This window comes from Mustela nivalis (assembly GCF_964662115.1).
Source record: "Mustela nivalis genome assembly, chromosome: 7".
In the NCBI taxonomy this organism is placed as follows: domain Eukaryota; kingdom Metazoa; phylum Chordata; class Mammalia; order Carnivora; family Mustelidae; genus Mustela; species Mustela nivalis.
Genome location: NC_139026.1, coordinates 131,844,200 through 131,864,226, shown reverse-complemented (window position 1 = coordinate 131,864,226; position 20,027 = coordinate 131,844,200). Strand labels below are relative to the sequence as shown.

At 40.8% G+C, this 20,027-nt stretch overlaps 1 long non-coding RNA gene across 1 annotated transcript in view; it reads left to right on the top strand.

Annotated features, from left to right (window-relative positions):
• LOC309870073 overlaps window positions 1-15,525 on the top strand; it is a 71,801-nt gene extending 56,276 nt beyond the window's left edge. Inside the window, exons 2-3 of the long non-coding RNA XR_014314473.1 lie at window positions 5,490-5,567; window positions 15,260-15,525. This is a non-coding gene — a long non-coding RNA (uncharacterized lncRNA). The remainder of the gene's footprint in view (window positions 1-5,489; window positions 5,568-15,259) is intronic.
• Window positions 15,526-20,027: the final 4,502 nt, after the last annotated feature.

Below are 20,027 nucleotides of genomic sequence, written 5' to 3'. Positions count from 1 at the left end.
ATAACCAGACCGAAGCAATTCATCCCATGGCATTTTTATGTAACATTTATGGGGCTGAATTTTTGCAGTTCTGCTCTGGTGTTGAATTGTATTTTCCTGTCTGCACCTCCAGGGTTCTGCGTAATATTTGAACAGCTTCATCCATGAAGTTCAGCATTGGGTTTCATGAGTGGCCTCTTCCGCTTCTTTGTGAATGTTATGCCCCAATAATGGGTCCGTGATTAAAGGAGCAAGACTGATACAAAGCGAAGGTCATGCAAAGCTTTATTTTGCGCCAAGCATCAAGAATCTAACCGAACGTTCTGGGCCGCCCCTCTTACAAGAGAGGACGACCCTTCTCTGTTTCAGAGTCTAGCTTTTAAGGGCAAAGGCCATGCGGTAGTGCCTGGCCACTCACAAGTGGCCAATGAGATTGTAACACACACAGGAAACTCCATAGTGATACTAGGTGGCAACTGAGTTAAAATTTACCCTAGTAGACATTTGAACCAGCCTGTTACACCTTGATTGGGACTGGCGCCAAAAAGGCTTCCAAAGGGCGGGGCCATACTCCTTGGTAACGAGGGAGACAGTACGCATCTCCCCCACTGATCCAAGTCTCCACCTGGCCTGACCCACCTTTGTATCTGGGCTTGGTTACCTGAAGCTGGTTTCCAGGACTTGTCTCCAAGTAAATCCCCTGGGGGAAGGGGAGCAGGGACAGTTTCTAAATAGGTCCTTACAGTGAAAGGGCACAACAATTTCATAGTCCCCTGGGCTCAAGAGCCAACTTCAGAGGCAACAACTCCAATTAGAGAAGAATGGAACATCTGGTTTCAGGCATTATCTAGGTAAGATAGGGATTTTAATTTGGGTTTTTAGGGATGGGATTCTGGGGTTCTAAAACATGCTTGAATTATAGCCAAGATAATGTGCATTTTCCTGGGAGAGGGTCCATTGCTTTTATCAGATTCTCCAAGGTATCAATGAATTTAAAAGGATTACCATATCAGTCAGGGTTCTCCAGAGATAAAGAAGCAGTAGGAGATAATATATAAGGAAGTATTGGCTTATGCAATTATTAAGGTTAAGAAGTTCCATAATATGGAACTTGTAGGCCAGAGACTCAGGAAAGCTGATGGTGTAATTCAGCCCAAGTTGGAAGTCTTGAGAATCAGGAATGCCGATGACATAAATCCTAGCTGGAAGGCAGGAGACTATGAGATAAGACCTACCAGCTCAGTTGGTGAGGCAGGAAAAAAGTGAGACACAATCTTCCTTCCTCTGCCTTCTGTCCTATTCAGTTCCTCCAAAGACTACATAAAGCCCAACCACTTGAGGAGGGCAACCGAATGTATGGAGTCCACTGGTTTCAGTGCACCCTCACAGACACACCTAATGTGGCCACCCATGGCCCACGCAAATTAACCCATAAAATTAACCATCACAGTTAAGAACCGTGGTAGAGGTTTTATAGGCCCCTTTCCTTGAGTTCAGGCAAAACCACGGAGGCAGCTGTTGGAGACACACCAGAATCAGAAGAGGCAAGAGAGATTCGTAGGGCAGAGAAGAGAAGGGATGCAGATCTCAGCTGTCCCGGCAGGGGTTCCAGCTCGGCTGCTCTGTACCACTTCCGGGGATTATTAAAAATATTCCTGATGCCCAGAAAAACCCCCAGGCAAATCAAATGTGACCGCATTATTGTCTGGTTTGGAGGTGCTTGTGCTTACATCATATCCGGATTCCCAAGGAGAGGACCTTGAGCAGATTCACTCAGAGAGGTCGTTTCCTGCCTTTGGTTCTGCATTCCCATATCAGATCAGGTTGGGGTTACTGGAGGGTAGGAAATCAGCCACATTACCTGGCTTGCTAAAATGTAACACAGAGGCTGCTGGGGGCAGGGAAGGTTTCTGAGAAGGGCGCAGGCATTTGGAATGCGGAGGCCGGTAGCCCCAATAAGGCCTCAGGGAGTTGCCTTCCCTGCGGCTTTCTCAGCCCAAACAGCCACCCTGTGATCTAAGAGAGGCAAGCATTGTCCTTTAGGCTCTGCTTAGCAGAACTCAGAGAATAGGCAGATTAGCACCGTGGATTAGCACTTCGAATCTTTCCCATAAACAGCTCCTCCTAGTTCCAGTAAGACCCTTTGTCACACATCCGGTGCTTGAGAAACAGTGATAAGGATTTGTGATTATCCTGAAGGATCAATAAAAGTGGGAACAAAGAAGAGCAAAGGGTCTTTGGTCCTTAAGCGTTGACCCCCTTGCCTTCTTCTCTCTTTCGGAGCAAAATTTGGAGCAATCTTTCATCCAGGGATACAGGGTTTGCAGGCCATTGCCAGCAAGATCAGGCAATCGCTCAAGATAAACATCCCCATCCTTGCCGGTAGATAGACTAGGACAATTTACACTTCTCCAGAAAATCACTTCGGGAAATAATTACTTGTTTACTCACAGACACCAAAGTCTAACCTGCTCCGGAGCTAAGAGATAATATTAGTAGTGCGCTTGATAATATTCTTGAGTGGTATTTAGGAAGCACTGGGATATTTCCTGCCGAATAAACAGCCTCATAATCACCTTGGAGCTTAGCTGATACAAATACCCAGGACTTTTACCTGTTCTCCAAGAAGGCTTTCACCCAGTCTAAGTGTTTAAAACCTTATACTTTCTTGATATTTGTCCCAAGTTTTCTGTTGTTTCATTTGATCTCATTACTTCTGGTTGTAACTCCTTTATATCATAACTATCTTAACAAATTACTCATCTAAGCAACAAATTATTTAAGAGAGAATTCATTCAGAGCAAAAGCATTTATTTCTAAAAATCGTCATTCTCTTGGTGGCCTGGCAAAACTTATCATCATAATTAGGCATAGTCACTATTTAATTCTGATTAGTGATCTACAAAGTAAACTGTAGAAACACAAAATATCCAAATCAGGACATAGTCTGAATGTAAGTCATGTTAGCAATAGACTATGGTAAAATATTTAAAAGAGATTTATTGCCTAGCTATTTTTAGCATTTATCTTAATTATTTAAAAACCAATTTTTAAGCATTAAATAATGTTTCCTGCAAATTCCCCTTTGGTTTAAAAGGTAAGTAGGCATTAACTCCTTTTGTAGATGACAACAAAAGCTTGAAATTAATTGCCCCCTTCCACACTCTCTGCAATTTTCCCCCTCGCTCCCAAGTATCTATCGTTGCCATCCTGCTCCTTCTTGCATAATACATCAATTAGACTCTGCATTTTAAAATATAAGAAATATCAAACAAGAGAAGACATTGGTAAAAAGTTCATCAGGCACTTGTATTTCATACAGCAATTTGTCTGTCTCTTAATTCCAATCAGATGAACACCAGTTTCTGATGATCTGTTTAGGAAGTGAATGGTAAGGCTGGTTTAAGTGACACATCTAGGAAGCCTGAGAACTCCACATCCTGGAAGGGCCCTTTACTATCAAGTTTCTAGACGTTTGAGGTACTGGATGACAGCTCTTCCTCTGTGAAAATAGAGCCGCAAAAGGGCACAGACATTAGAACCATCCATGGGGCCATGGTTCAAATCCTCCTTATGCCCCTTAATGCCCTGCAACCTCCATGAAAGTCACAAATTCTGGGATGATCCGTTTCCCATGGAGAATGTGATTACTACCATCCACCTCTGAGGATTTTATGAGGTGTACAGAAGACACTGGCCGGGGGAGGGGGAGGTCTTCAAGAAGTGGAAATGATCACGGTTTGCATGTTCCTAGAGTCTACAAACATCACTGCATTTTCTTTGAACAAATAAAAACATACTGAAATCCCTTTAAGAATACTCATTTTTATATAATTATACTTTCTAACATTTTCTAAACCAGTAACAAATATTTATTGAGTGTTTACATGGCATCAGGGATGGGGTTCAGTACTGAGGACAGAGTAGTAACAAGGTAGATACAGGCTTGCTGGTCATGCATTTCACGGGTAATAAAACCCATCCATCCACTTTGTTCATCTTCAATTGTTTCAGCAAAAAGTGTAGTAAGTCCTACTTGTCTGAAAAATCACAAAAAGTATGACTGACCTTTGAACACATGGTTTTGAACTCTATGGGTCCAATTTTATGTGGATTTTTTTTTTCGATAAACCCAGTAGTCAAACATATTTTCTCTTATGATTTTCTTAATAAAATTTCTTTTCTCTAGCTTACTCTATTGTAAGAATGCAATATATATATAACATACATATATGCAGTATATGTATGCATATATATGTACGTATGTATGTGTGAAGTACATATGTATGCAGTATATATATATAACATACAAAATACGTGTCAGTCAACTGTTTACATTATCGGTAAGGTTTTTGGTCAACTGTACGTTCTAAGTAGTTAGGTTTTGGGGAAATCAGTAGTGATATGTGGCTGTCTGATGCACAGGGGATCTGTGTCTCTAACCCCTGCGTTGTTTAAGGGTCAACTGTATATTGTTCCTTTTAGAGAGTAAAAACCTGAATTTACTGAACACTAACTATAATAAGCATTTATAGACTAACTCAGCTGTTCTTCACAATTATCCTGTGAGGCACGTCTATCATTATTGCCATTTTACATAGGAGGAAACCAAAGTAAAAAGAGATTAGGTAATTTGTTCACATCACAGGGTGAATACTGGCCAACCTTGGATTATCTGGTGGTCTGGCTGCAAAGCCCTTGCTCTTAGCCTTCATTCTGTGCTGTTTTGCATAGGTAGAGTGAGGCCCAGAGGAAGCCTTATCTTCTTGGCCTCCAGGGCATGCAGGACAAGTAAGCATGTTGTGCTCAGTGACACGGATACGATTTGGACAAATGTCCAGAACCTCCAGGAAAGACCTAGACAAATGATTTCAGTCCACTGGTTCTAGATTTAAACTGCTCCAACATGGAGGAAGAGGTGGGCAAAAAATCACCCCTATACTTCCTGGGAAGGGTTCAATATGTAAAGAGGACTCATCCTGAGATGTGCCACATTGTCCTGAAAACTCATCGCCTTCCTCAGTACAGGGACTTGTATTAACAAAGAGTGGGTTAAATGAATGCATCTTTACTGGGGACATCAGAGGACAGAAGTAGCAGGGCCTTCCTGCTGTGAGCTTAGTATGTAAATTATGGTTCTGAAGTTGAGGGGTTTGGGGGTGTTGAGAGGTAGACTACAAGAAAGAAAGAATTAAATCATGATCTGTCATCAACAACCCCAGCATAAACCACAGAAGAGTGGCTCTGAGAAGAAGGGCGCCACCACCTTGTACAGAGCCGTGCATCGTCTCCATCAGGAATTGTCACCCCCACGGCCCCCCTCCACAACTGGGGCCCTCATTCTAAAATGTAGTACTGCTGCCCATAGATGGCTGGCCTGGGGCCTGACATGGAACTCACAGAGCTTTCTAGGCTGGTCAGCAGTTCTCCTGGGGCCTGGCAAGAAAGCTCTTTCACGAGAGCTCCACACAGAACAGTGACTGACGGGCCTCACTGAATCTGTTTTTTAGGAAGTCTGTGTGTAACCCAGACAGACGGAATCAGCACCGAAGGAGGCAAAGCAAAAGTGGAGAGACACAGGGAGTACGGTAAGGAGAAGTCATAACATAGAAGTTCGCTATTAGCTCCAGCAGCAGCAAAAGAGGCAAATGGTAGCTGAGATGCCCTAATAGTGGTTACCCCTAACCAAGCAATGACATCCAAGGTGAAGTTTACAAGAGACACTGAGGCCATTAGAAGAAAATATTAGAACACTATTTACATTTCTTTATCTCATTGTTTCTCCATTGTTACTATTTATGCACATTAAAAAAAATACATATATTGAAGCACCTGGATGGCTCAGTCAGTTGAGCATCTCTCTCTTGGTTCTGGTTCAGGTCTTGATCTCAGTGTTGTGAGATCAAGCTCTAGGTCAGGCTCCAAGCTAAGTGCAGAGAGTCTGCTTGGGTGTTTTTCCCTTTTCCTCTCCCTCCCCCTCTGCCCCTCCCCCTGCTTGCTCAAGGGAGCGCTTGCTCTCTCTCTCTCTCTCTCTCTCTCTCCCAAATAAATAAATTTAAAAAAAATTTTTTTTTGGTAAATGCATGTATTGGGGAAAGCATGTTCAAATGTTTTCACTGATGAATTCAAAAATAATTTTGAATTATTATTCAAAACACTTGTGGCCACTGCAGAAATGTATACAGAGTAGCAGTCACCCAGTCCTGCAGGGACAGCCACCAGAGTGATGTGGCATCCTGAAAATGCTCCTTTTTGCCATGAAGCCCAGAGTTAGGGCTGCTGTCTGACCTTCTTCTCTCCCTGTACTTCCTCACATTAAATCCCCACTAACGAGTCACCCCAAGTGTGTCCCTGGAAAAATGCCCAACCCCCAGACAGAGGCCAATTTTGATCTGTGCTGCCATGAAGACAACTGCCTTTTATGTCCAGAGACGGAGGAAGGGAAGGTCAGAGCCACAAGCCTTTGGAGGGGTGACTCAAATGATCACAGAGAGTGTGCAAACCATCCTCAGATGCTGTCAGGGAGAGGAGGGATTTGGAATCAAGGATAGCATCCCACTGACAGGCCTTAAAAATTGCACCTTTTCTGTGATTCATTCTCTTTTGGAAGCATGCCTCCAATGTGGTTAACTTGAGTATTTTAAATTGAACTTCTAGCTTGCTATGCAGTGGAGTTCCCTAGGGATCATTTAACATTAAACATGTAAAAACATAAAGAAATTTCAAGGAAAGGTCTTTGAAAGTAATCAAACTTGCATAGATTTTCAACAAATTTCTAACTACTCTATAATTCTGGTAGCTGGAAAATTTTTTTCCAAGAGAGAAAAATCCCAGAAAAAGCTGTAATAAAGAAATGACAAGAAATCCACTAAGAAATAAAAAGAGGAGAAATTTCCAAACCAAAATATTGAAAGAATTTTAATGATTGGGTTCGGTAACATTAAGCAAAAACAAAACAATTGTAAACATAAGGTAACATAGTATTTTATACCTTTCGTGCTCTAAATTCTATAATCATAACTGCTAAAGGTAGAGTTCTTGAGCATGGTGGACTAGATTAGTGGGTGTTTAGTCATACTTTCCATATTCTATACATGTGAAAACACGCTATGTTTCCTCATAAATGATTTTTCTTGCAAAAGGAAAAAATACAGCAGTAGTGTTTGGTTTGGAGACAGTATCTCTTTGTTGGTTCTATTTTTCCCAACTAAAAATGTCTTAATATGTTAAAATATTGCAAATTGCTATTATTATACAATTCATGACACCTTCTTTCCAAAAGACCCATCCAACCTCCAAAAATTTGGCCAGGTTGCTTCCAAACACCTCTAAGCTCTGGTTAAGTGCCCATTTCTATTCAGCAAGGCTGTGGACAAACACAAAGCAAAATTGATGATGGTCTCTGGGCTGGAAGAGTTTGCACTCTAGCAGGGGAGGCAAAACATGCTCATAAATAATTATAACACAAAATCAAATATGCTGTAGACTGCAAAAATTACATGAATGAAATGTGGAAGGATATCAAAAAGGGAATACTCACTCCTAGAGGGGTGTGTGTTGGGGGGGCGAGTATCAGGAAGATTTCGAAGAAAGGTGCATTTGATCCAGACATTAAAGAATACGTCTGATACAGGAAGTCAAAAGAGGGTGAGGAAGGGGAAGAGGCTGAGAAGGTGGGGGAAGGTAGGGGCAAGAGGTGGGGAACTAGGATGGGGGAGGGGCGGGAGGGTAGGGAGAGGGGAATCCAAAAGAATCAAACTTTCTAAGACAAAAAAAATAGAAAAACTTGGAACCCAGTGAAAAAACAAGAGATAGGACAGAGTTTTAACTTCAAGGTAGTTAAAGGCAAGTGAAGGAACAGGTCATAAAGAAGAACAGGTTGGTTGGCTAAAAGGCTAAAGGTTAAAACAGCTTCTCTTACCTTTGCCTATTTTCTTCTTCCAGCCCTATTTGTCCTCACCCCATTTTTGAGCTCCAATAAACTACTGATTTTATTTGTTTACTTCTCTGAGTCCCTTCTCTGGACTAAGAGCTCCCTGAGGGTAAGGCTAGTGTCCTCTTCCTCTGTGTAGCCACAAAGTCCAATGTGGAGATTGGCGCACGGGTGGGATGAGTGAATGCCGTCATCTCTGTGAAGGAGCAATCTGGTTATGTTCAAGATTTTGCAATGAAAGATGAGGTCTCAGCATTAACAAGGGCGTGACACAGGACAGTAGCTCAGCATGCCTTCTGGGCAGTCAAGCAGACCTGGGTTAGGGTCCACCTCTGCCATTCTTGCCATCTGAGGGAGACTCTCCATAAATATTTCCCTGATGAACACGCATGACTCTTACCTATAAAATGATTATAATAGCCGTACCTCACAGGGTTGCTGGGAGGATTAAATCAGCTAATGTGTGCTGGACCCTGAGCACTTGCCTGGGCTATAGTAAGTTCTTTATTTATGTAAGCTATGTAAGTTATCTTATTAACATTAAATAAAGCTTGCCAATGACAGTTGGAAGGCTGCTCAAGATTTCACCATGACATTGGCTTTATGTTTCAAAGCACAGAGGCTGGGTAATAACTTTTATTTTGGAGTCTAAAATAAGACCAACATGATTCTTTTTCTGGGGTGGAGATATATATATACACACACATATATGTGTGTGTATATATATATATCTTTGACATATGATACACATCCAGAAGAATGCAAAAACATTGAAATGTATAGTGTAATGTATGATTATGTAGGAACTATGCTGGCAACCAATGTCTAAGATATAAAATGAAATATTGGTTGCTCCTTTGAAGTTCACAGGTTGTCCCTTGCTAACTGAAACCCTCTTTCTCTTTTTAGCGGTAACCACTGCCCTGATTCTGATGGTGATTCCGTCTTTGCGCTCATAGTTTTTCTTTATAATTTCATCCCCTCTGAAGTACAGTTTCTCCTATATTTCAATTGTATATCAGTTAAGAATATACTGTATACATTCTTCTGTGCTCTGCTTCTTTTGATCAGTATAGTGTTTGTAAGATACTTCCCCCAAAACAAGCTCTGATTTTTTTTACGTTGTTGTAAGAATTTCAGTGTACTAATGTACATACCACAATTGATTCATCCTGTTAATGGTTATGGCCATTTTACTCTTAATGGACACTGGGTTCATTTACAGTTTAAGACTATTATCAAAATTCTGCTTAGAACATTTTGTGCATGTCTTCGGATATACAAATGCATGTATTTCTCTAGGGATATACCCAGGAGTGGGATTGCTATATCATGAGTTATGTGTAGCTCCAATTTAATTAGAAAATGCAAACTGGATTCCAAAGTAATTATATTAATTTCTGCTCCCACCACTAGTACATGAGAGCTCTCATTCCTCCACATCCCAGCCAACACTTGTTTTTTTTTTTTTTTCTCTCCAACACTTGTTTTTATCAGATTTTTTATTTTGCCATTCTTGGTGTGTGTGACATTAGCTTTCTGCTTGATTTAGCTGGTACTTCCTGATCATTAGTGGACTTAATCTTTGCTTATTCTTATTAGTTTTTGCATTTCCTTCTGGTGAAGTGCTTGTTCAAGTCTTTTGCTCATTTTTTAATTGGGCTGTCTGCCTTTTTCTGATTGACTGGTGGATACAAGCTCTTTGTGGATTATGTGTTGCAAATATCTCATTCTGTGGCTTGTATTTTCACACTCTTTAAAATAGTGTCTTTTCATGAGCTCAATTACTTTAATGTTATTATACTCTTTTCTCTTCCTATGATATTTTAAAATACTTCCCAATGTCCTGGAGATATTTATAAATACATAAACACTTTATATTTTTTTTCTTTCACGTTTAAGTTTACAACCCACTTGGAGTTGATTTTTGTATATGGTGTGAGGAAGGGGTCCAGTTTCATTCTGTTCTCATTTAGATACCTAATTATCTTGGCATCATTTAATGAGAAGACAGTCATTTCCCCATTTGTTTTGGAACATTTCCTTTGTCATATATCATATCAATATAAACATGACTCTGTCTTAGGTATCCCTATTCTCTTCCCTGGCTCTATTTACCTGTAACAATACCACAAAGTCATGATTGCTGTAGCTTCACAAGTTTTAATATTTGGCAGAATAAATTCTTCCTTGTTATTCTACTCCAAGAGTGTCTCAAATATTCTTGGGATTTTCTTTATTTCTTTATAAAATTTAATATCAGCTGGTCAATATGAAAATTCAGACTATTGAGATTTTTATCAGAAGTACATTGAATATCTAGTTTGATTTGGGAAAGGTTTGAATCCTTGTTATATTAACTCTTTTAATCCATATACATGGCATATCACCACATTGATTTAGATCTTCCTTAGTTTCTCCCATTGAAGTTTTATAATTTTTATGAAGCATTTGTGCATTCTTTCCTAGATTTTCTACACTAAGGTGAAACCTTTTTTCCCCTCTTTACTGTGAATTATCAACTCATTTATAATAGCATCCATTTTTTGGGTCTAGCTGTTTTTCAGATATCATATTAGCACTTCAAATGTACTATGTTGTAATCCTCACAACACCCTTTTTAGGAACTCCTATTGTTATACTCATTTCATTTATGAACATACTGATGTTCATTAATACTTCACCCAAGTTCTTACAGTTAATAATTATCCAAGCCAGAATTTGAACCCAGGCCTGAGTCCCAAATCATGCTATGCCACCTCAGTGGGAGACTTGCCCTCAAGGAAGTGAATGATAGACTTTGGTGGGGACAAGGCAGGAAAGATTGGTGATGTGGGACACTGGCCAAGAAGGGTATAAGGCAGGGAAGGATCCCAAGCACTCAGGAAACTGAAGCAAGATGTTGAGGTGAGTGATGGTGGGAGAACACATAAAGTAGGGAGGTGCTGAAAACAAATATCCCCCCAGTGACCATTTTTCTTAAAGCAAAGAGGAGTCAAACAGCCTGGGAACTGTTAGGTGTCAGGTTTGCCTTAGTGACATCACTCCTGGACACACAGAGGCCATTTTACTAGCTAATGTTACTCACTTGCTATTTCTAAACTGAGTTTTTTAAAAAATTAATTAATTTATTTTTTAAGTTAACATATAATGTATTATTTGCCCCAGGGGTACAGGTCTGTGAATTGTCAGGCTTACACACTTCACAGCACTCACCATAGCACATATCCTCCCCAATGTCCATAACCCAGCCATCCTATCCCTACCTTCCCACTCCCCAGCAACCCTCAGTTTGTTTTGTGTGATTAAGAGTCTCTTATGTAAACTGTGTTTTACTACCCAATTTCCCAGTCTCTTTCAACTGGTACCTTTCATTCGGATTTTTGCCTGAACATATTTCTTCTAATGCTTATGGCTGTTTGCTCAAGCCAATTTTGGGGCTAATTTTGGGAAAACACATCTATTTTGAGTACATAGGACATATGAGAACATTCTTTCCTCCTATAGAAGATTTTATGAACAAAAATTATTTGACATAGTTCCTTATCATGGATATGCATTTTTAAATATAGTTAAGAGTGCAACTGGCCAAGAACTCTAAGAAAGCAGGATAAGAGTACAGATGGTCCAAGATTCTTAATGTCTGCTCCTAGAGTTCAAAATGATGCTATTTAATGGTGTTGATGAGCCTGCCTCTTGAATTCCTCAGAAAATGCATGTTGTGTTGCAGCTGATTTTGAAGAGAGATATCTGTGCTAGGTGAGCAGCCATTAAGTGCAGCTTTGGAATAATTGGCCTTCCTCCATTGTTCAGTTTATAATAGCTGCAATAACTCAGACTGCTAAAATAGATCCAATTATGTAGAAAATATTAAAGAAACAGAAAGCTTTTCCTTAGCTACCATACCTTGCCTAGAACGTAAGCAAGGATTTTTTTTTCTTTTAGTTTGTGACCATACAGAAATTAAAGGCCCAATATTAAATACAGAAGTCCAGAAATAAAAATACAGAAGAAAACCTCACTTAGCAAGGGCTCAGACAATACTGAAAATAACAAAAGCTAGAGTACAGTGAGATATTGCAAGACTATAAAAACCAGGAAGCTTGATCTGTTTTATTAATTAAAAAATTGGACACAATATTTAGCACAATATAAATTTTTTTCAGAAAATAATTGTGGTACATATTTATATATCTGTGTCTAGTCCAAATATATAAAATTTTAAATGAAAATAAATTAGTGGGGCTCCTGGGTAGCTCAGTATGTTAGATGTCGGCCTCAGCACTCTCCCTCTACCTCTGCTCCTCCCTGATTCACATGTGTGCTCTCTCTCTCAAAAAAAAAAAAAAAAAGAAAGAAAGAAAGAAAGAAAAGAAAAAAGAAAAGAAATTAGTAAAATAAATTCATATATGTGCATTTTATCCTGTGGTGAATGCATGTTATCTGAGATAAAGTCTAGAAAACAATGTAGTGAAGTTGAGCATTAATGTATTTTGTGAATGACTTAATTGTTTCAAAGTAAAGCAAGACTTTTCCCCCTCCATTTTGGGTCAATTTTAGTAGCTCCTTTCATGAGCCATTTCTTCTTCTTTTTTTTTTTTTTTTTAAGATTTTGTTTATTTATTTGACAGACAGAGATCACAAGTAGGCAGAGAGGCAGGCAGAGAGAGAGGGAGAAGCAGACCCCCCCCACTGAGCAGGGAGCCTAATGTAGGGCTCCATCCCAGCACCCTGGGATCATGACCGAGGCGAAGGCAGAGGCTTATCCCACTGAGCCACCCAGGCGCCCCTCGTGAGCCATTTCTAATCTCATCTGTCATTTGTTCCATTCCTAGTTGTGGAAATTTAGATTCTTGTGATTTCCATAGCTCTTTAACTTTAAGCTAACCCCATCTTACGATATTTTGCTAAGAATGTTGTAAAAAATAAATTTTTAGGAAATTGGGTAGATACTGTTCTTTAAAGAAATTTGTTGTTCATGGTTATTAGGTCCTCAAGACAGTTTATTAAAAAACAACCAATCAGCCAACCAAACAACCTATTTTTCACAAACTGTTGCTGAAGTTTAGCTCCAGTAAAATTTAAGAGTCTATGTACCATTTCTTACAGTTATATCATGGGAAATTAGTTGTGTTTCAAGCTGAGGTGTCAGAAATGCATTTTATTCCCATGCTGAGGTGAACTGTGAACATCCTCTTCATCTGTCCCTTCTTCTGTCTGAGGTCAGCCCATGGGGAGAACTTCTCCAACCCAGAACACTTAGGGAGGCCTCTGCAGGCTAGTGTAGGGGCTTGAGTGGGCAGGACTAATGATGAGACTGACAGGAAATGAGGCAGTGAGGCAATGCCTCAATTCCCTAGGTTTGGGGGAAGAGATGCAGAGATATCTTTCCCCCTAAGTTTGGGGGAAGAGATACAGAGTTTCAGGGCCAATTTCCTGGGTCAAATCTTTCCCTTCACTATTATGACTTGCATCAATGTCTTGTTTCTGATACTCTTCACAAGCAGCAGCTGACCAAATCCCTTCTCCTTCCCACTCCCTGTTTCCTCCACCCAAGATGGCGTTCCTCCCTAACCATACAAGAACAAGATCAGCCTACCAGGTTCTCCCCTTCAGGCCTCCAGCAAGGACACAAGCTCCTTGAGGAATTCTCAGAGTGTAGAACACTGGTTGTTATTGAGAAACACATGAGTGATAGAGTGAACTGATCCCCTTCTTTCTCTTTGTCCTCTGCACTCCCCCCCCCAGAACATGGAAAGGGACATCTGGTCTGCACATATATGTTAACATATATGTTAACAATGAGTTTTGCATATAAAGGGCTAGAGTAAGAGTTCTCATGTCTCATAGGGTGTGGAAAAAAGCTTTCTGGGCCTTTTTTTTCACTAAAGGAGCTAATAGCTACACATTGCAGGAATGCATGGAGGATGAATAAGGTTAATGTGGGTAAGAGTACTTAGCAGGGTGCTTGGCATACAGTATGTCTTTAATAAATGATCATTTCTTTTCCCCTTATGGGATTTTTGAAGTTTGGTCCAAAGAGGAAAGCAGTTACTTTCATAAAGCCAACAACCCCTTGGCAGGTTCAATTTGAAAATTAACATACAGTATGTATTCTGCAGATCCCGTTAACAGAGGTTGTCAAATGGGGGTCCACTAAATTAATTACACTTGACATCTTTAACGAGTAAGCACAGATGGCAATTTGTAGTCAATGGTAATCTCAGATCAAACTATTTTAGCATCAAAATTTGACTTATTATGAATTAATCTTCTTACTTTTGAGTTTGATTCTTTGTAGAAATGTTTGCTCATGAATTTACTGACTACACTGACTACCAATAAACCCCCAAAACTAAAGCGTAATTTTTGCAATTGATAATAGGGCAAAAGTAGGCTAATCTTTTTGCCTTAAAGGGCATTGTTTTAGGGGGAAAGTTCATAATATGGGAAAAATTATAATATAAATGATGTTGTCAAGTCCTCTTTTTCATGCCATTACTCTTGTTGCAGCAGAAACAAAATGAAACTAACAGTTTTAGGGGAAATTCTCATGGGAGTTAGAAGTTCTGGTTTGTATCACTTCTGAGTACATCAATTTTTGTTCACGGCAAAACGGAAAGCCACTGTGAGGGGGCATCATAAACATGGAGCAAGAATGGAATGGGAAGGATCACAAAAGGGAACAAAGCAAGCTTTTGATGCCAGGTCCTCTGGGGGTTGAATTCCAGCTCACCACCCAGAAGCTCTATGATGGTGGGCAATTTAAACTCTGAAAATCACAATTTCTTCGTCTGTAAAAGGGGATAATATATGAGGACAGGACTATCATAAGGATTAAGTAGAGCCTAATCTGTGTGCCTTAATGGTTTCTGGCATATAGTAGGTGCTTAATAATGTTTGTTTTAAGATTGATTGATTTCAGAAAGAAAGAGAGAGAGAGAGAGAGAGTGAGTGTGAGTGTGTGTGTGTGTGTGTGTGCATGAGCCGGGGGAGAAGCAGAGGCCAAGGGAGAAGCAGGGTCCTCGCTGAGCATGGAGCCCCACGTGGAGCTTGATCCCAGGACCCAGAGATCATGACCTGAATGGAAACCAAGGATCGGATGCTTAAGCTTAACGGACTGCACCACCCAGGCACCCCAGGTGCTTAGCAATGTTAATTCCTTCCTCCCACTTCCAAAACCTGACCCCTTTCAGATAAAGAAATGTAGATAGCATGCATGGAGTATTTTAATTCACTTTTTAGTACGAACGTTCACAAATAACTCATTTAATTCTCATAGCAACCTGTTTTGTGAAAACCCTACTATAATTTCTGAAAAGTGCTATTGTTCTCTCTGTCTTACAGATGAAGAAACTGAGGCACAGAGTGAACAACTTGCCCAACTGGCCCAGCAGATGAGTGGCGGGGCCAGGTTCAAACCCTGGTCATCGGTTTGCATTTCAATTCTACACCTGCTGTTTTTCATAATAACAAAAGAAAATGTTCAACCCATTCTTCATTGTCAGAATTGCATTACCAAGGTTGAAATATAATATAAAAGATATCAAAGGAATGGGCATATATAAAATAATTATTAAAAATAAAATAGTTTTAAATATGCAAAAAAAAAAGTGTACCTTAAGGGGTCTGTGGGGCAAAGGGAGAAAGTGAAGAGAAGAGACAGCGTCATGGCGGAGGTGTAAGGGAGCAAAGGTGTAGGGAGCAAAGAAAGAGTGCTAAGCCAAGGTCAGGACATCATTAACCAAACTCTTCACAACTGAAACTGCTTTCCTACCCTGCAGAGAAGCTATGATTATGGCAGAGCTTTTCCCCAACTTGTAGAAAACTGGACCATGGCCCCTGGCTGCCATGCTTCTCCTGAGTCGTGAGCAGTTCTTTAAAATAAAACTTTCTGTCCTAATGGAGCTCTGATTCTCTGGGGTCATTAACTGAGTTATGGCTGTGTTAAGAGAGAAAACTGCAGAGTTTTGTAGTGGACACTCCCTCTAGGATGAAGGACTGGGCCTTCCGCTGGCAGAAGCCCCTCAGCTGTCAGGGCCCTTTGGGAACTGTGTCACCCTGCCCTTGAGGGCAGATCAGTCTAATGACCCACCAGCAGAGTGTGAAGGGACAGTGCCTTGGCTCCAGCTGGCTCCATACTGAAGGACCACCCCAGCATCAAAGCTTCGCAAACCAGCTTCTCCATTTGCCCAATCTCGCTGCTATCCCTTCTCTTCCAGAGAGACTGATTCCAAGTGCACTGATAAGCTGATAAATTACTCTTCGTGTTAGAGTCTATTCCCCAAAAAACGCAACTTGCGACTTTCATGCACTGTCCTGTATCTATGTATCTATCTCTATCTGTTTGCCTGGTGACCCCAAGTTCCAACCACTGCAGTTCTAGCAGATTTCTCTTCCTTCTACACCAGCGAGACACCATTTTAAGGGAACTGATTAACTTGTCCATATGGACAGGACAGCAGGGGTCCCCTCAGGCTTGGGTCACACTTTGCAATCCTCACTGATAGAGGCATTCAGTGGTTATTTCAGAAGACTGAGACACTTGAAGACATAGACATGATAACCATTGTCCTGACTATCTCTGGGCTGGAATCCCTGGATGCTAAAAAATTCTTAATAAAATATGTTCACTAAAGAGAAAGCTAGTTTTATTCCCGAATAATACGAGGACATATAGGGATGGGCTTAGGAAGTAACCTACTTTTTTCTGGTTGACTGGTGTATATGTGTGTGGTTGTTTTTTGTTGTTTTGTTTTAAGTAGCAAAGGCCGATGCAGATTTTACAAACATGTCTTTGAAACAAGGCTGACCAAATTACAGGCCTGCACATTTCTGTGGGTTCAATGATCAAATGGAGCGCTCCTATTTTAAGAAGTGATTAAGAGCAGCTTTTTTTAGACCCAAAATTTAATCGACATTTTTCTTGCTTTTGCCAATTGTTCTCTGACAAGCGAATTCATTTCCAAGTACATTAGGCTGAATGAGATTCCATGAGGGCCATGACTGTCCTTCCAGATTCTGTCTCAACAAGGGGACAGTGTAGTTATCAGATCAGAAAGCTCTCTTCAGAAGTCACATGTCACAAACCGGCTGGCAAGACTGAAAGCTGGTTGAGGTCCTGCCAGGAAGCTGGCGAGAGGCCATGGCCCAAGAATTCAAACATATGAAACCCTGATCCAGTCTGCTTCTGCTAAGGACAGCCAAAAGACACGAAATCTCTTTTAAAAGTTCAAATTGTTGATCTGTGGAACGGGAGAGCCTTCCCGTACTTCCTGCACTCTGCCCTGTCACTTTTTCCATTTGGATGCTTGTTAAATAAGCAAAAGCACTAATGAAAACTGACACAGTGCCTTTTTGGGTGGAGGCTGGACCAGCGTGAAAGGGCCACGCTCTACCTGGAATAGTTCCCAGGAATAATATAACAGGGTGCGGCAAAGCATAGGAGACATGAAATGCAGAATTCACGTTCAAAACAAATATGAAACAATAGATTGTGACAGATATGAGTTCGTTCCTTGTTCAACTGATCTTAAGAGATCAGTGCATAGAAAACGGACCTTAAGACTGATCAGAGGATGCTCAAAAGTCTTATTTTTTCCATTTAAGAGAAAAATATATATGTGACACGTATTGAAAAAAACTCTAATGCACCAAATTTCTTAAAAATACATATGGGCGTTGATGACCCAGTTTTCTCAGACCTTGTCCCCTTCCTTGCACGTGGTAGGGGGAGAGGGTGGACACTGGATCTCCTCTCCAGTTTCTAAGAGTGACATCCACGGATGGGGATAGGGTCTGGTGGGGAGCTGGTCTACATGATACACGGGGCTGTTGGAAGGTGGCCTTGCGTTGACCATGGGCATCTCAGTACAAGTCTGTCCCTGCTGAAGAACCCCCCAAATTTTTTCATAGGCTCGAAGCTGCAAGAAACCTGATTGCAGGGATTGGCACCCTCAAAATCTCCCCTAGTAGAAGACTCCACATTTAAAAAAAGCTTAAACTTGGAGTGTCTGGGTGGTTCAGCAGGTTAAAGCCTCTGCCTTCGGCTCAGGTCGTGATGCCAGGGTCCTGGGATCGAGCCCCGCATTGGGCTCTCTGCTCAGCAGGCAGCCTGCTCCCCCCCCGCACACTCCCACCTGCCTCTCTGCCTACTTGAGATCTCTCTCTCTCTCTGTCAAATAAATAAATAAAATCTTTAAAAAAAAAAAAAAAAGGAAAGAGAACAATTGTCTCTTTCTTTCCATTTTCACTGTCTAGCATTTCCCAAAGCATTGGAGGAAAAAAATGGGCTTGAGGAAAGCACAGAGTGCCCACTGCAGAGGGCTGCAGATTCTACAAGCTGCTGATGTACATCGTGACTCTCTAAGGGAGAAATAAAGCATGCGCTGTACCCCAGATTGACATGACCACTTAACTTCCTGTTCCTAAAGAACAACTTGGGGCCTAGTGTCCCGAAGAATATATTTTGAGAAATGTTATAATCATTTGGGGAACTCTTATTTAGAAATCTTAACAGTTCTTTCCCAGGATGCTCATTTTGTATCCATACTTAAGAATTCTTGGTTCATACATGTCCTATATGTATTCTTTTATTTGACAGCATGTGGTCAAATATTAAAGAAATCGAATTCATGTGTGTGTATGCTTAACTAACCCAGCATCTAGAAAAAGGACCATTTTGTGTACTCAAAGGCAGTACGTTTTTAAGGCTTCTAGAAATTTCAGTAGAAGGTTTCAAACAGATAATAGGCAGTATTAGCATAGTTCTAGGGCTTTGAGTCAAAGACACCCATTTATAGACAGCAAATTAGGTAATTCTTACTAACGTCTCATCACAGTGATGGAAAGGAATGCCCAAGTTGCTTGCTCTCTGGAAGCCAAGCACATTCTGTGTGATGAAGCATCTTTGATCTGCAGCTTCTGATAATGCCTATCCACTGCCAGCAGCCAACTTTGATACCCAGCTGAACGGAGAGGTAAGCCGCTTTAACTTGAAAAGGATCAGAAACAATTACAAAATCGAGTGAGGTGTTAACTGACATGGCAGGGAGATGTGCATGAAGAAGCGAAGTATCAGGAACATGCATTAATCAACCCCCAATGCCAGCAACCCGCACCCTGCCCCCCGGCACTCATGCAATAAAACCAAACCAACATCATCGCAAAGGAGAAAACAAGTGTGGAAAAAATTACTTAGCTAATCTCCATGCCGTAGTTCCGTCATCCTTAAAACGAGAGCAGACTTGTTATACAAATTGAAGGTAATGTACATAAAGCACCTAGCACAGTGATTGACACATAGCAGACACTCAGTAAATAGGACTATTATTACTGTTAGAACATCAAAAGGTGAATGACCGAAAGCTGTCAAAATTCTAGTAATTTGCTAAACCTGCCAACAATCTCAAGATGGCGTCAGCCCTTTATGAAGCCATAAACACTAGAAACTAGTCAGTGAACACACAGACCTCACTCAAAAGGGAGGATGGCAGAAGTAAGTTACAGATGGGATTTTCCATCCAAGAATCCGTGAGGTTCCATGTTTCCAAGAAGGACTCAGATTTTTGCTCTCTACTGTGTTGTCCTCATAAGGGCTAGCAGTTGTTACTGAAGTTTCCCGGGACTGGTTTTTTGTAAAGAGATAGCCACCAAAGAGTAAAACCAAGCAAATTTGTGAAGATGTGTCATCGGATTGCAGATTGTCTATTGCAAACTGCCTGGGAAGGAGTCAGCATGAAAATGTCGACCCAATCAGGTGAAGCATCTTGGTTTCAGGCGCCCCAAGAGAGGGCATAAAAATAGATTCTGAAGAGCTCTTCCTGGTTCCTCTCCTTCCACCTTCTACACAGCCCACCCTTAAATGACCATCACCGCAAATAAGGCATTAGACTGCCCCCATGTAGAGCACATTGAGCTATTTAAGGACAAACCCCTGCTTTAATTCCTGCTGCCATGGCGACTCTTCTGTGTTTTTCACCCTTAAGGCAGATGGGCTATTGAGTTGGAAGAAAAAAAAAAAAGATTATTTGCTTCACACTAAATTCCCATTTTTATCCTCAGGGTTTTCTCTTTTGATACAAAAGCATCTGGGTTTTTGCTGAATTAGGGTGAG